Source organism: Paroedura picta, chromosome 14 (genome assembly GCF_049243985.1).
Source record: "Paroedura picta isolate Pp20150507F chromosome 14, Ppicta_v3.0, whole genome shotgun sequence".
NCBI classification, from domain to species: Eukaryota; Metazoa; Chordata; class Lepidosauria; order Squamata; family Gekkonidae; genus Paroedura; species Paroedura picta.
In genome coordinates, this window is record NC_135382.1 from 11,553,673 (window position 1) to 11,568,443 (window position 14,771).

Sequence of the window (14,771 nt, forward strand, 5' to 3'; positions counted from 1 at the left end):
AATGGAACATTCCTTCTTCTCCCCTCCCATTACAACCACTATGAACTCCAGGAGGGCGGGGGGATCCAGAGGAATGCCAGGAGGAAAGGTTGTATCAAGAAGGGAAAATCAGAGGAAATTGCCACTTTCCAACTCATTATATATTAATCGCTGAGGAGTCTATTATTACCATTGACGACTATACAGTGAATTTGACAGATGATTCAAGACAGGTTGTTTTAAATGGCATCTTTAGGTAAAAGAATCCTTGAAGTTAACACTCTAGTTAATATTTACTCTTCTTGATATTTACTATTAAGCACTACTAATAATATTTACCATTAACAGCATTGTGATGTGTAGCCTGATATAATAATGTATGATACATGCAACATGTTTTTATCAAGATTCAGTGAAGATTTGCTGCTGTTATATTGTCTTGTTGATTTCATGTTTTGTAAGCTAGCAAACAATTGATAAATAAACTTGCTTACATAGTCTAATGCAAAAAAAATAACTTTGTCAAGCATGATCTGATAATGGAAATATAGAATATATTGTGATGAATGGGCTGGTAATGTGTTGATTAAAACATATTGTTCCTAGTGCAATTATATAAGAATCGTTTTGGGGAAAAGCCCACCATGGGCATCATTTAGCATTTAAATGAGAAGGGGCAAGAAATGTTTAATATTATATGTACAGTCTTCAGTGCCTTCATTTGTTCTGCCAATAAAAAAGTAAAACTGAAAAAGAGAAGCATCTAAATGACATGGTTATTTAGGTAGTTGTGTTTCTGTGCCCCTTTATTGACTAACTGCTAGCTGATTTTTGCCCTGACCTAGAAATACCAGGCTAGCCAAATCTCATCTTGGAAGCTAAGCCCTGGCTAGAATTTTCATTGAATAACAGTAAAAAATTCCAGGCTCGTGATGTGGAGGCAAACAATGGTAAACCACTGCTGAATGTCTCTGCCTTGAAAACCTTACAGGGTAATCGTAAGTTGGCTGTGACTTGATAGCAAATTAAAAAAAAATTAGAACACGAATACTATTATAGTAACTGGAAAAGCCAAAAAAAGATGGAGCAGTGCAGTGGGGCCAGAGTTGCTCCCTCCTTGGGAACATAGCAAATCCGGACTCTTGTGCTCCTCAGTTCAGCCAAAGCCTCTCTGCTAACTCTGACTGTTGCTGTTAATAGAAATGGGAGAGGAATTGCAGAAAAAATATTATGTGCAAATATTTCAGATGCTTCCATTAAAATAATGTTTTGAGGAATCAGGACTTCAAAAGGGGGTGATAATTTGAGGGAGCCAAGTAGCTCCAGGTGTTTATTTTTTATGATTCCTAACTTGTGTAGCCCAGCTCAACTTTGTAAGACTGAAACTACTTCGATCTAAATGTATTACTATATTATTTTATTTTTTACTCCCTACAATTGATAAGTACTCCACCTGACCTGTTGATTGGCTATGGTCTTTCAAAACATTATTAAATTACCTGTTTAAGACTTGTAGGTAAACTTCGCAAGGAATTATATTGGCAAATAATATTTGCATACTGCTTACAAATTCTAGAATGGAGTTATTAAATAACTATAAGGAAGGGAAATGTGTATGGCATTTATACCAGTTGACACAAGATGTCGCTACCTACTTAAAAATGCTCTTTTGAGACAAAGATCAGGGCCCCTCCCAGCTGTACAGTAAGAACGGACTCCGTTTGACAACAGGATGCATACAATGGTTTTGTTACAACGATTTTCCTAGCATTTAATTCCAACGTATAAGAGGAGATTCAATTTTTAGGAGCAGGAATGAAATTTACCATTGCTATGGTCATTTTACTCCAATACTGCTTGGCGAGGAGGCGATTGCTGCAGCTGATTTTTCTCTGCATGGCTTGCAAGATGGGGAATAACCAGCTCCGTTATTCAGTGCCAGAAGAATCCCAGCACGGCACCTTTGTGGGCCGCATTGCCCAGGATCTGGGGCTGGAGGTGAGTGAGCTGGTGCCGCGCATGTTCCGGATGGAATCTCAAGGTGGTGGGGACTATTTAGAGGTAAATGTCCAGAATGGGATTCTGTTTGTTAATTCCAGGATAGACAGGGAGGAGCTGTGTGTCAAAAACCCTATTTGTGCCATTCACCTGGAAGTGATTGTGGATAAACCTCTGAAGGTCTTCCACATAGAGGTACAGATCAAGGACATAAATGACAATGCTCCCGCATTCCGTCAAAAAGAACAGAAACTCTTTGTGTCTGAAATGAGAATGCCTGGCTCATTTTTCCCATTGGAGGGAGCTTCTGATGCAGATATTGGTCCAAATTCTCTCATCTCCTATACAATCAGCTCTAATGACTACTTCACCCTTGATGTTAAGAGAAAACACGATGAAAGCCAATTATTAGGACTCCTTTTAAGGACCCCTCTAGATAGGGAAGTCAAGCCTATGCATCATTTGCTGCTCACAGCCACTGATGGGGGAAAACCAGAGCTCAGTGGCACTGCTCAGCTGGTGGTGGTTGTGCTTGATGAGAATGACAATGCACCAGCCTTTAACCAATCTGTTTACAAAGTCCAAATGACAGAGGATGTTCCAAGTGGGTCATTAGTGATTAACTTAAATGCCACAGACCCAGATGAAGGAATCAATAAGGATATTACATATTCCTTTCAGAATCATGTACCATTTAATTTAAAAAATATATTTAGCTTAGATTCTGTTAATGGAGAAATAAGAATAAAAGAAAGCTTAGATTTTGAGGAAAATCATCAATATGAAATTCAGGTCCAAGCAAGTGATAAAGGGAGCAATCCAATGACAGGGTACTGTAGTGTTTTGATAGATGTGCTGGATGTCAATGACAATGCCCCTGAGATGTCACTGAAGTCTCTGACAGTGCCAGTGCCGGAGGATTCCCCTCCAGGAATGGTGGTGGCCCTGATCAGTGTCTCAGATAGGGATTCTGGAGCAAATGGGCAAGTGACATGTTCTCTGCAGCCTCCTGGGCTTCCCTTCAAGCTGGTGTCCACCTTCAAGAATTACTACTCATTGGTAGTTGGTGAGCCCTTGGATCGAGAGCAGGTGGCAGAATACAGACTGGTTGTGACTGCCCAAGATCAAGGAGTACCATCATTATCAGCCAGTCATAGCCTTATAGTACCCATTGGTGATGTGAATGACAATGCACCCACTTTTGCACAGCCCTCTTATACAGTGTTTGTGAAAGAGAACAATCCACCTGGTGCTCACATCTTCACAGTGTCTGCTTCAGACCCAGATGTGGCTGAGAATGCCCTGGTCAGCTACTGGCTGGATGAGAAGCAATGGCCGCTGTCAAGCTACATCTCGGTGCATTCGGAGAGTGGGAAACTGTATGCACTGCAGCCCTTGGATTATGAGGAGTTGAAACTGTTGGAGTTCCAGGTGAGTGCCAGAGATGCTGGACTTCCCTCCTTGTGTGGCAACATAACCATCCAAATCTTTGTGTTGGATGAGAACGACAATGCACCTGCAGTGTCTCGTCCAGCTGAAGATACCCCTACTCTGCTGAAGGTCCCTGTGGCTGCTGGACATGTGGTGGGCAAGATTTATGCCCTTGATGCTGACTCAGGCTATAATGCATGGCTGCACTATGAACTGCATGAGACCACCAGTGGCCCATGGCGGGTGGGGCTGTACAGTGGTGAAATCAGCACCATACGTGACCTTGATGAGGCAGAAGGTGATTTTATTCACCAGAACCTGCTGGTGATAGTGAAGGACCATGGGAAGCCAGTGTTGTCAGCAACAGCTACCCTAAGTGTGTCACTAGTGACTGGTACCCAGGCAATCCACAGTGATGCTCGTCTTCTCAACATGGGAGGAAGACCAAAGCTGCTGGTGAACAATGCCAACATCTATCTCATCATTGCCATCTGCTCTGTATCCAGCTTGTTCCTGTTGGTGGTCATGGTCTATCTGGTCCTGAAATGCCAGTGCCAACCCAAGGAGGTAATGACATATGGTCCTGGCACTGCCACGCTAGTATGTGCCAGTGAAGTGGGCAGCTGGTCGTATTCCAATCGCCACAGCCACATCTTGGCAGGTGTAAGTGGGGACCCTGGTGCCAAGAGTGACCTCATGGTTTTCAGCCCCAACATTCCTCCTCCTCCAGGAAGTGAGAAACAGGAGCAAATTCTTTATGACTCATCACTGCAGGTGAGTCATATATTTTGAGGAAAATTTGGTATTTTTTATCATATCACAATGTAGCAATTGTATATTCCGTTTCTGTGCTTATTGATAGTGATTTATGTGGCTGCAATGAGGCAAAGACTTTTAATCTTTTCAAGTTGTCCGTGTTTATCACAGAAACAATTGTGGTTATTGTCATTTCTTCTTGCCACAGCTGAGACAGGGGCTTATCTTTCAGTGGAAATAAACAGTATGCGGAAATAAACAACGGAAATAAACAGCCTCTGCTGTAAAGTAAGACTATATTTAACTAGCTTGTTTAAATTTATGTTTGCCTCTTTATTTTAAGGGTATTCTTTATTTAGAAACTTCATTTGGACTGCAGGGAGCAACGATGCATCCAGTAATTAACTTGCTAATTGTATTAAACCCTTCCTGTTTGTCATTTTGTTTTGTTTCTGAGAATATGGGTTTGTAAAATAGATCCACAAAAAAATCACAGTTCTTGGATCCAACCCATCACTAGTCACACTTCATTGATATTCAGTTGGGTGTCATACATCTGTTAACAGCAATTAGATGAGCATTTGAAAAGACAGCTATATCCTGATACAATCTACTGAAGTTGCAGGTTCAGTCCTCCTTTGCTGGGTGATCTTAATCCAGACTTGTTAAAATAATTCTCCATGAAAATCAGTATTTAAAATGTGAATCCATTTTCCAGACTACTTTGTGGAGTTGCCAGCTAGAGGCTGGCACCTAACAGAAGACTAGAGCATTGGGGACATGGGCAGCGGGGGGGGGGGGGGAGGCACTGTCAGAGTGATGTCATAATATCACTTCCAGCATTTTTTCAATGGTAGTGGTAAGGGTCTCCTATAGGCTTGCACTTTTACTGATATGGTAGTTCTGATATGCAGTCTAGGAAACTGAGCATTTGATTCCACCCCCAAGACTAGATTGGTATATGCATGTGAAGCAGCTTATCCTCTTTTGCATTTGACATGTTCCAGTTCTGGGAGGGCAGTATAGAAATTTAATAAATAATGTAATTGTCTTTTGTTTTAGCCTATTTCTGTGAGGCAGCTGTAGTTTGACATATGTCAGTAAATTTAAATTCTGTCCTTCCTCTGGGGATGGTATTGTGGTGGCAGGATAGGGGAAGCATTGAAGTAAGGCAGAGCATAGAATAGAATACCACTCTTTCCCACTAGGATGAGAATCAGTCCAGTCCTCCTGACTGGTCTTGCACTGCATGGCTATGTTGGCAAGGTAGTCTAAAAGAAGGATTGCTTCAGAAGTGAAATATTTATTTTATTTATAGAAATAGAAATAATGAATAGAGATTAGCACAGGCTACGTTTCATGGAACAGGACAATATCATAAAAGGCAGGTTTTTTTTTTTACTGGTAGCCATTTGGTTGGATCCAAATTAGATACAGTTAAAGTGGAAGGCACTTCCATTCATGCAAGAGGAGGGGGCTTTGCACAATTTATGTTGATTTTATCCTCATCAGCCTGTCACACCATTTCCCATGCTGCTCTCTAATCCTCAGGAGTGACCTTTCTGGGGATATGTGTACGGGGCACTGCAGCAAAAAGGGATAATCTATTTTATGTACATAGAGAAATCCATTGTATAAGTTCTATTTAATGAAAAATGTAACAACCTAAGTGTCATGTCTAATTTTGTCACAGATTTATTAACATGAACTAGATGTGGGAGTTAGTCATCTACAGTTATTTAGTCACATTGTAGTATTTGTGATCACTGAAATTTCTAGATTAACATAATACTGGAAAATCAGATTGTTTGCAAACTCTGGCAAGAGAAACGAGGGGGAATTCTACACATGCCTTCTGCTGTTGGATTCTATTATCCCCCTTCTTTTGGAGTAAGGTTCCTCACTTACTGAAAAAAGATTTATCTGAGATATCTCTGAGACTAGATTCATGAACAGTATGGCCATATGTACTCACATGAGAGCATAACTATGTAATTCATGAAAATAATGGGGGTACAAACATATAAACAATTTTTTATTCTTATCCATGTATTGATGAAATGGAATTTTAGGGATTATGTATAATTCAGGAATTGTAAACATTGTATTAGAGATAAAGGTTTATGGACAAAATGCTGGAATTGTACAAAATTTTTATAAGGCTAGAATACTGAATGTTAGATAAATAATTCAGTCAGATTTCTCTCTCTCCTTTTTTTTTCTTATGATAGACCAATATATGACCATTAACTTATTTCATTAAATGTTAATGTTTTGAATAGTTTGATGAAAAGAAGAAAAAAATTATCTGGGAAACATACAAATATCAATATCTTCAAATTTATTAAGGGATGTTTATATATATCTTGTAAAGTTAAGTGTAATGACATTTGATTTGCAATAAAGGATAAACGTCAACTGGGCAACATATGATGTTTAAAAACATCTATGTGCCTTATGTTCAGCAGCTATAATTTTTCATAAAATGCATGAAGAAACTCAATACATTTATAGAAGGGAGCTTATGGCTTCTATTTAAGGCAATTATTGAAATACTTCTACAGTGATTTATAAGATAATAATGTACAAGATATTTGGAGGACTCAAATCACTGCATGCAGAGACTACACTTTCCCCAGTACCATTCCGGCACTCATATTCTCGTATTGATTATTTCCTGATTATCACATTTAAAATTGTGTAAAATGTCTACATTATTAGACCTATACATTGTAAATTTGACTGCTAATGGTGTGCAATATAACACTGTAATGTGGCAATTCAACACTACTTTATTACAAAATGTGAAACAAACAAAATAGTAGGACCATTTTATTTATTATATACAGGTATCCTAAGATAACATTAGAAGCTTTAAAAATAGATTTTTAAACAACCCTAAAATTAGGAAATTACAAAGGGATTGAGTAACAGAACTATGAAAGCAAAAATATGCAATATGCTACTGAAGCATTGAAAATTAATAAATCACCTTCACTGATATTAATTACTGGAATTCTAGAAAATCATTAATCAGTTCTTCTGCCAGTATTTACATAAGTTTATAATGATAAGGACACAAGTTCAGAGAATCCAGGCTTTGGCATGGAGATTCCAGGTTCTGCCCTCCTGCCAACCATTCCTCTTTCCTCTCAGCTTTGTGGTGGGAGAAAAATGGAGGTAGGTGGGGGGATGTGTGAGCCATGCAATGATGTCACTTTTGATATGACCAGAGTGATATCTTTATGTCTCAAGCAACTTCAAGGGGACTCCCAGTGATGAGTCTTCCACTAATTGTTTTATTCATTTTTAAAGAAAATTTCTGCCAGAACCTGTATGAGGCATTCACAACTAACATAATAAAAGAGAACCATCAATAAAATATGCCAAACCCATAAAAACATGTCCAGTCAATAAAACAGGTCAGCATAAGTAGCCAAGATATAAAAGTATCATAAAAAGTATCAGGCATTTGGTTGAGACCAGGCATAACCAACAGCGAATGAAGGGCCCCTGCTCCCCCCCACCCCAGAACTCCACCAGAGCACTCTGAACCTGTTGTGCCATTGCACTGTTGCACTGTTGTGCTGTTATATTGTATTGTGTGCTGTTACAACTTTATTTGTTGTATTACTAATTGTTATAACCACTGTTGTTAATATTATTGTTTGATGATTAATGCAAATTATTTTATATATGGTTCATAAGTTCACTGTAAACCGCCCTGAGCCTCCGGGAGGGAGGCATATAAAAATAAACAAACAAACAAACAAACAAACAAACAAGCAAACAAATAAAAGCCATCTAAAACAATACAGTCCTAAGATGCAAAGTCGGCCATCAAAATCTAAAAAGATGGATTCTTTTAATTAAAATCCTGCATAAGAAGAAATGTTTTGGTCCCTAAAGGAAAGTAAGGTGGTTGCTGGATGAGCCTTACAAAGGGTGGGGTGGCATTCCAAAGATTTTATTATTAAAGATTGTAAGCCATGAGGCACTTCATGTGGCTTATAAATTTTATAAGCAAATAAATGATGCAAAAAATCTAGCAGTACTAGGAACAAGTCCTAGACGCTCAAATTATTATATACCTATTTTTCTTATTCATGATGATTATGATCTCCTTACATTTGTACTGAATTAGCGGGCCTTTACGCACGGGGATCTTTGTTGCAAATTGTTTGCGGAATGAAAAATCGCCATTTAAAATAGTGGAATTCGTCGTTATGCATACCTGCCTTTGTAGTGGAATCAGTTGCGTTTTTTAGCGTTTCCCACAGGCTTCCGGTCTCGGCAGAAATCGCTAGAAAGGAAGCGCTATTGCCAAGCTCGTCCCGCCCCTGGCCGTCAAGCAGCCAATGGGCAGCCGTTAGCATGCTCCCAAACAGCCCCTTTCCCTTTAAGAAAGGTTTTTAAAAAAAAAAAAAACAGACCCATAGCAACTAATCTAGGTAGATTTGTTGCAACGGAGAGACCCATCCAGCTGCCTAATGTGAGCTGTCGTTTGATTGTATGATCGTTGGCACGCTGCCTCGAGTGATAAAAAAAAAATCCCCCCCCCCCCTCTCACGGGCCCGATTTTCGGCTGAATTTATGTGTAAAAAATAAAGGGACTTTATTTCAGCAAACGGGCTTTTATGTGGTTTGTGCTTAGTGACTAAAGGTGAAGGACTGAAGCCAGGGAAGCCTCTAAACAGAAAGAGGCTCGCTGGTGCGTTTATCCCCGCTCGCTCGAAGAAAAAAAAATGGCGATCGCTTCGCCGGAAGTTTGGAGGACAGGCTCGGGAGGAGGGACTTTGAAGAACCCGCAACAATGGTAACGCACAGGTCTTTAGCGCTAGTGTTGCAGATTGGTTGCAGGAGTGTATCGCTATCCGGAGGGTGAATCCACTTTTCTGGATTCCCCTAAAAGCGCTACAACGAAGCGCTTTTTGCTGATTGGTTTCAGGAGTGTTGCAGATTGTCTGCGACGTCGTGCGTTAAGGCAAATTAGTAGCGTTTTCAATTAGCAACCATTGTGCTATTTTGAAGCTGTGCGAAATGGCCCAGCATGTTGGTATCTTAGTATGTCATTACATTAGCCCAGAATAAGTGGAATTTAGTAAAGGCAATTATTTCATAATATTAAAAGAATTATCAAAGTTATTGTAAAGCTAAACCAAGAGGCCTGGTCTATTTTGACCCTGCTCAGTGTTCATAAGGCATTTGATAGATTAGAATGGTCATTTTTTAAGAGGAACCTAGAAGAAACTTGTACTAGTAAACACATTCAACAGTAGTGTAATGATTAACAAACCAATATATATAATATATATTTATATATATAAATCATATCTTCCTACCAAGGCTTGGAGTGGTGCACAATGTGTGGATGATGTTTAATTACACTGTAACTTAATTCAGAAGATATAGTACACAATATATGTGGGGAAATTTTAAATATTAGCAGTGCATATATTTTTAGAAGAGCAGAATTGGACTGATTATGTCTGTAGAATACTATAGAAAATGGCAAGAAATAATGACTTACTAGGAAAAAGATTTAAATAAAACGGTATCTTAGAAGTTATAAGTTTTAGAGTACAGAATGAAAACCTGATTTATTGCATAAGGATTAGAAATATTTTTGAGGATAAAGAAAAAGGAAAATAAAGTTAGGAGAACAATGTTCACCTGCCTTCCTGATTAGCAACTGGTTTTCAGGAATAATTTGAATATGCACAAATAATAGGAACAAATTTTTGTGATTAACCCTGCAGTCATGCAATCTATAGGAGGTTGGACTATATGACCATGGAGATCCCTTTGAATTCTATGATTCTATGAGAGATAGAAAACAATGCTCAGAGTTGATATAATAGATTTACAGTACATTCCTTAGAACATTTTCTTGAAAGTAAGCCTCGATATGTAGGGACAGGTGGTGGCATCAATGAAACAGAGGGTGTTTGTGGGCATTTTAGACTGGCGTCTCTCTAAAGGCCTGGCTGTGTGGCTGACACAGCTTTTTTGTATAGGGCCATTTTCAGTTGTGCTGTTCTCCTGTCCCTTGTTTTGGGAGTAATTTTTCTTTAAGTGGAACATTCACCTGTTATATGGCCTTCTCCAAAGTATAAAAAGCATGACATATTGTAATCATTTTGTGCCATCTTGGCATCATACTCGTGATATTTTTTTAAGAGTACCATCAGAACACATTCATTCCATTTAAATTAAGGAAAACATTATAACTGTCCTCTCTAACCTGTGACAAAAGAGAACTTAGTGAGGTGTGCTAGCCCCTCCCACATCATGTGACTTAAGGGTGGGAAAGTCACTATCTTCCTCTGAGGGGAAGTATACCACTACTAGGAACTGATTTCTCTGGGAAAAGCTTGTTAGCTCCTCTCCATGCAGAACCACAGACCCATGAGTGCTTGCACAGAAGACCACTCAATGAACAACAGTAAGAGGTAAGTGCAACTCTGCTTTCTCAGTGTTATCTACCATTTAGGTTAAGAGTTGTTCTGGTGCATTAAACTCAGGTTATCTTATTTACTATCTGAGAGCCATATGAGATCTAGTGGAGAGGCAGCATTGTATAGTGGTTATACAATATTGGACTAGGATCTGGGAGACCCAGGTTCAGACCCTCACTCTGCCATGGAAGCTTCCTGGGTGACCTTGGTCCAGTCACACATTCTCAGCCTAACCTACCTCATGGTAGGTTATTGTGAGAATAAAATGGAGGTTCAGAGAATGATGTAAGCTGCTTCTGGTTAGGGCTGGGCTGTCACCAATATGCTGATGCCACCCAGCTCTTCCTCCTAATGGATGGTTGCCCTGATTCTCCCCCCAAAACATTAGCCAGCTGCTCAAGCCGAGTCATCTGAAGCTCAACCCTTCAAAGACAGAGGTCCTGTGGCCGGGCAGGAAGGGCCCAAGCGAGGAAGTGCACCCACCCAGCCTGGAGGGAGTGCAGCTATCAGTGGCCTACTCTGCCAGGAACCTGGGTGTGATTCTTGATGCCTCCCTCTCAATGAAGATTCATTTCATGACAGTAACGTGACTGGCATTTTATCACCTTCGCCAAGCCAAATTACTAGTGCCCTACTTGGCCTCGGAATACATAGCCACAGTGATCCATGCAACCGTCACCTCAAGACCGAACTCAGTCTACACAGGCCTGCCCTTAACCTTGATCCAGAAATGACAGTGGGTCCAGAATGCAGTGTCCAGGGACCTCACAGCAATACCACAGTGGTCACACATTCAGCTCACCCTCCAACAGCTGTGCTGGCTTCTAGTCGAATTCCAGATTAGATTTAAGGTTCTGGTAATCACCTTTAAGGCCATGAGGTCTGGGCCCATTGTACCTGAGGGATCACCTCTTTGCCTACACCCCTCAAAGAGCCTTAGGCTCTGCTACCTCCAACTGCCTAGTAAACCCTGGCCCCAAGGAAGCTTGCTTGACCTCAACCAGTGCCAGAGCTTTCTCTATCCTGGCCCCCACCTGGTGGAATGAGCTCCTAGAGGAGATCAGGGCCCTGACAAAACTTGAACAGTTCTGCAGGGCCTGCAAAAGGCCCTCTGCCAGGCATTTGGTTGAGATCAACCTGAACCAATCACTTCCCATTGGCCCCTGAGCCTCCTTTCCATGGAAAACACCACCAATTTGTCCAACCCTTGAGGCTGTCAGTATGCGATAGTTGATTTAATGTTCTTACCATCATTCTACTGTTCTTATTGTTCTTTTGTTATCACTGCATTGCTATTGTTCAGCTACTGAGTTATCTGTATTGTTTGCTTGTTTTATGCAGTCAGTCAGTCAGTAACCTTTTATTGGCATAAAATATGTATAAGACATATAAAAATAGGGTTTAAAATTTCAACAAAATAATAAAATAGGCCATGGGGTTACATAACCAAACAGAAATTATTAAATAAACTATAAAAGATAAAATACAAGGTAGGCAGCATATTATAAAAGCATCTTAGTTAAAACTCTGGCAACTAAAATGGTTACCTCTGGGTCTTTGTCAGAGAGCAGAAATTGCAAGGTCATAGATTTACTTACAGAAGGCTTGTTTCCCAGCAAAGCAACAAAGCTGTCATCCCGACACTGCTTATATAAGGGGCAGTCTAACAAAATGTGTGAGACAGAGTCAGGGCAGCCAGAACCACACGGACAGAGTCTCACATGGTATGCTGGGTAGGTATGAGTTCCTGCTGCTCATGGTCTAATATTCTCTGTTTAATAATCTGGAAGATACATTTTTCTTCCAGAGGCAGTAGGGAGTTCAGATCGATGCCAATGGAGACTAATTTTTGTTCAATAGCCTGGAATCATTGAAATTTAAGAGGGTCACTTTTTAGACAAGTTAAAAGGCTGCCAGTTTCTATTCTAAAAAATAGTCTGACCCAAAATTTAAAAGTAGCTATCCAGGCCCTTGTCTCTACCCTGCTTGTTTTATGCAAACTGCCCTGTGCCTCAGGAGAGGGTAGTATATAAATATAATATAATATAATAAATAAATAAACAAGGTAAATAAATGGTGCACCCAATAGAATGGTAGCCTTGACTGGAGGAATCTGAGATCAAATCCCTTTCTCTTTTGCTTATATTTCTATGCAATATTGCCAACCTTTCCCCTGGAGATATATAGATATTTACACTATATCTCTTCAGGGGCAGTAACTTGGAGAGTGAATTTGAGTTAGAATGACCGTTTATGCACTGCAGGAGCGCTAATCAGGGGTGGATGAGGTGCACCTGATCAAATGCACCCGTGTGGGTTCAGGAAGAGGTAAAGCAACCTGCCATGACTAAAACTCTAGCCTGCAGCCTGGCATGAAAACTCCAGTGCATAAATGGTCAATATTAAGATTTTAAAGATTTTAAAGCTTAAGATAAAAGATAGAAAATAGAGAGAGTGAAAGAAAAGGCTTCCAATTTTATCTATGACAAATATAGATAAAATTATCAGTTATACTATGATTATATAATGATGTCCCTCTTTTTTCTATAAGCTCATATTCCCCCTCAATCCTCAAATCTATAACCGTAAATTAATTTCCCCCACATCATGCAAAAAGTCAGCAAGAGGTTTCCAATTCACCATACATATAGATGTTGTCTTTTCTCTAATTAAGGAAGGGAGTATGAACATCTCTGCCAGTTCATTTTTATCAACCATTCCTCTGTTGTGGGTAATATCAAATGTTTCCATTTTTGAGCATATAATAATATTGCTGTCCCCCCATCTGATCTATTACCCTGTGCACAAAGTCCTGAATTTTGACTGCTGTTCTTCTGTTCTTGTTTATTATACCTTCTGTTCATATTGTTATACATGTTTTAAACGTACTAGTTCTGTTGTTCCATGTACACTGCTCTGAGATGTTGCAGTGTGGGGTGGTACATAAACCTAATGAATAAATAAAATTAAAAATAGTAATATATAAAAACAAAGTTCAATGTCTTTTTTCAAGTTCTTTATCCATTAATTCGCCCCTCCCCCTTACTCTTCAAAATCTTCCGGATTAATGGAGTTGAAAATTTCTAGAGGTGAAAAGAAGCCCTTTCCTCTGCTAGTCCTCTGTTCAAAGCAGCAGTTTGTATGATATGGAAAAATATGTGTTACTCAGTGCCGTGACTAGCTTGGATCTCAAGTGAAACAATTCACCAGCATATCACACTAGTTTTTTGAACATCTTAGATTTCAAGATTCTAATATGAATTTTCTTTTGCTCAGTACTTTGTTTTACTCAGTTTAATCGTGGGTATTAAAAGTCTGGGGGGATTATTGGGCTAGAAATTGAGTAACTTAGGTTTTTTTAGAAAGTGTAGGATCATCTTCCTAGTCTAAATTCATAATTTCATGTTGATGCTTGTATTCCTTCAGAGCATTGAATCTGCCTTGGGTTAAATTCCTTGTTTATATTAACCTTTCTGAATGTATTTATTTATCTTATTTATACTTAAATTTAATAACCACTACTCCCAGACATGTTGGCTCGAGGTGGTTTACAATAAAACCTGTAAAAACAGAATATAATTTACACTAGCATCACACCTATTCCCTCCCAAGCAACTGAGCAGCCAAATGCCTAGATCTGAGGCTTCAAAAATGGCTCACTGAAAATAAATGAAGGTGCCTCTCCATATATTTCTGTAGTGTCTTGTAAGTAGGGTTGCAACCTTCAGATGGTGGCTGGAGATCTTCTGGGATTACAGGAGAAAGAGATCAGCTCTCCTGGAGAAAATGACTGTTTTGGAATGTAAATTCTATGACATAACCATTTGAGCCCTTTTCCAAGACGGAGGTCCTGTGGCTGGGACGTAGGGGGCTAGGACTGGGTTGCCACCAGTACGCTGATGACACACAGCTCTATCTCCTCATTGACGGCCGCCCGGACTCCCCCCCGGAACCATTCGCCAGATGTTTGGAAGCAGTGACAGAATGGTTTGAGCAGAGTCGCCTGAAACTCAACCCCTCCAAGACGGAGGTCCTGTGGCTGGGACGTAGGGGGCTAGAAATTAAGATGAAGTTCACTTATGAGCAATCTGCTAAAGAATATAAAAACAGAGTTCATGTTCCCAAATATACTGTTTTACTATAATGCTG

The 14,771-nt window shown here is 39.7% G+C and overlaps 1 protein-coding gene across 1 annotated transcript in view; it reads left to right on the forward strand.

Moving 5' to 3' along the window:
* LOC143823922 (protocadherin alpha-C2-like) overlaps positions 1–14,771 on the forward strand; it is a 258,537-nt gene that overhangs the window by 11,716 nt on the left and 232,050 nt on the right. The window lies entirely within an intron of this gene.